This window comes from Eulemur rufifrons, chromosome 4 (assembly GCF_041146395.1).
Source record: "Eulemur rufifrons isolate Redbay chromosome 4, OSU_ERuf_1, whole genome shotgun sequence".
In the NCBI taxonomy this organism is placed as follows: domain Eukaryota; kingdom Metazoa; phylum Chordata; class Mammalia; order Primates; family Lemuridae; genus Eulemur; species Eulemur rufifrons.
Genome location: NC_090986.1, coordinates 75456758 through 75459235, shown reverse-complemented (window position 1 = coordinate 75459235; position 2478 = coordinate 75456758). Strand labels below are relative to the sequence as shown.

At 39.0% G+C, this 2478-nt stretch overlaps 1 pseudogene; it reads right to left on the bottom strand.

Annotated features, from left to right (window-relative positions):
* Positions 1-400: 400 nt before the first annotated feature.
* Positions 401-460, bottom strand: LOC138383083 (U6 spliceosomal RNA; annotated as a pseudogene).
* Between the last annotated feature and the right edge of the window lie 2018 nt (positions 461-2478).

The window sequence follows — 2478 nt, the reverse complement described above, 5'->3', positions numbered from 1 at the left end:
AGAACTGACTGTTAAATTCTCAAGAATTTTGCTAGCTGGTTGTTAAACACAATCACAATTTTTAAAATAACTGAATTATTATATATAAGCTTACAATTTAAAAATATTAAAAACAAAGCTAATAAATTCTCAAAACTTATCACTTTGTCATAATTTTATAATAATATATTCTCTTGGGGTTATTTACTTCTATTGTTCACGTCTATTGTGTCCATATTGTAGAAATATACAGATGCTTCTTGATTCATGATGGGGCTATATACCAATAAATCCTTTGTAAGTTGAAAATACTGAAAATTAAAAATGCCTTTAATGCACCTAACCTACCCATCACCAGAGCTGAGCCCAACCTACCTTATTTTTTCTTTTTTTTTCTTTCTTTTTTTTTTTTTAAATTATTGTCTTGCTAATCTTCTCTGTATCGTTCCAATTTTAGTGTATGTGCTGCCGAACCGAGCACCCAACCTACCTTAAATGTGCTCAGAACACTTCCATTGGCCTATGGTCAGGCGAAATCATCTAACACAAGGCCTATTTTATAATAAAGTGTTGAATACCTCTGTGATTTATTGAATACTGTACTGAAGCATGGTTTCTACTGAATGTGTATCACTTTTACACCATCATAAAGTCAAAAAATTGTAAGTGGAACCATTTTAAGTCAGGGATCATTTGAATAATGGTGTGCTACTTTGCATTTCTTTCCAACTGCATTTTCAGTGCTGTCTTTTTGGTGCCTTGAAATTAGTCACAGTAGATATATTTACACCACAGAAATTGGACTGCTACAAATCGGGGTTCCTCCCTTCCCCCAGGAGCTGTTTGTCAAACATTAACCAGCACACCATTGCGCAGACCCATAAGGACAAAGAGAGAACAGGAACAGAGAGAATATCAGACAAAACATGTTGACAATATTCTGGAAATGGAAAAAGCAGATGAATATGGGGCCATTAATTCATCAGTGAAGAGAAAGCTGAAAACTAAGCCAAAGGGAGGATAATCTGTAAGAAGCAAACCAGCTACACCGCACAATCATGGTTCCCTCTGTGCAAAGCATGGGTACAGGTGTGTTGAAAACAAATGTGTTGAAAGTGCAAGGGACATTTACAAGGTCTCCAAATATTTACCTGCCATGAACCCTTTCTCAGGAAGCTACTAGAGGACATGCTCCAACAAAACAAAGAATTAACCAAGAAAGAAGATACAAGCTCCAGGAAACAGGCAATCTAACACAGGAGAGAAGGAAAGAGAATTCCCAAGAGGATGTTGTGAAGGAAGCTCTGGGCTGGTAACTGCAGTGGACCAGAGGAGAAACTAGCCTGAGGGTGGAGCAGGAAGAGGGCTCCAGGAGGACATCCCCACAGGGAGGGAACCGCAACTGAGAGATTACCAGTGTGCTCCCCACGTTGAGGAAAGCTCAGGAATGGTATTAAGTCCTAAATACCAAAAAAATAAAAATAAAAATAAAAATAAAATAAAATCACTTATAAAGACAAGGCAATTATTAACTTCAGAGGGGAAAAGATGTACATGAGTGGAAATGTAATCACAGTACAGTTCAGACAATATTTACATAGTCAAAATAATGCAAATACTGACCAGTGATTTTATCAGAAGATCTGATGTCACATAATTCATCATATTCTAAAATGCATGTATTTTTCCCTTTTTAATATCTTGTAAGTCAGAATACATCTTATAGTCAATATAATATGAAAGCACTGCAGCATAGCTAGAGAACACTTAGGTTCTTTAGTAGTGCCTCATAAAATAAGGGCAAATCTTATCATGGATGGCATCTAAGATAGGAAGAAATAGGGAAACCTCATTGGGAAATGAAGGAAAAGTGGGTCTCAGGGCAGAAGGAAAAGCTACCCTTTCATCTTCTATAGCAATAAGTCAGGAGATCATTTCTGAAATTAAAAACTAAAGATGCAGCTCTATAAACGTATTAGAGTGATTGCTGCAAATACCGGAAGTACAACTCCAGCCACAGACAACAGCTGACTCTAGCAGCCGTAACTGGAGGCGGTGGGTGGGACAGAAGGCTACTGGGCTGTGATTTTTTACAAATGCTTGTAAATATCTGAATTTTCCAACTATATATATATTAGAAGTAAAAATAGTATGTATACACATAAAAATAATGAAACGAAGCTCTGCCATTTCGAGCCTCACCAGAACAGAAATTTCCAGATTGTGAAAATCAAAAGGGATCTTCACCGGCTCCTCTGTCCGGACAAGCCCAGCCCCCCCACGCGGTCATCCAGCCGGTGTGCGGAAGCGAGGACCCCCGAGCACCATGTGTACCGCATCCCGTGTCACCACTAGCCTTCCCTCTTCGAAAGCTCGAAAGCTCGGCTGCCTGATTCCTCACTCTCAGGAGATTCGACAGCTGGTCTTCAGGGAAAGTGGAAACCGCAGCACACACGACACATTTTTCTAACGCTCTGTTACTCAGAGCCCTCAAGAATG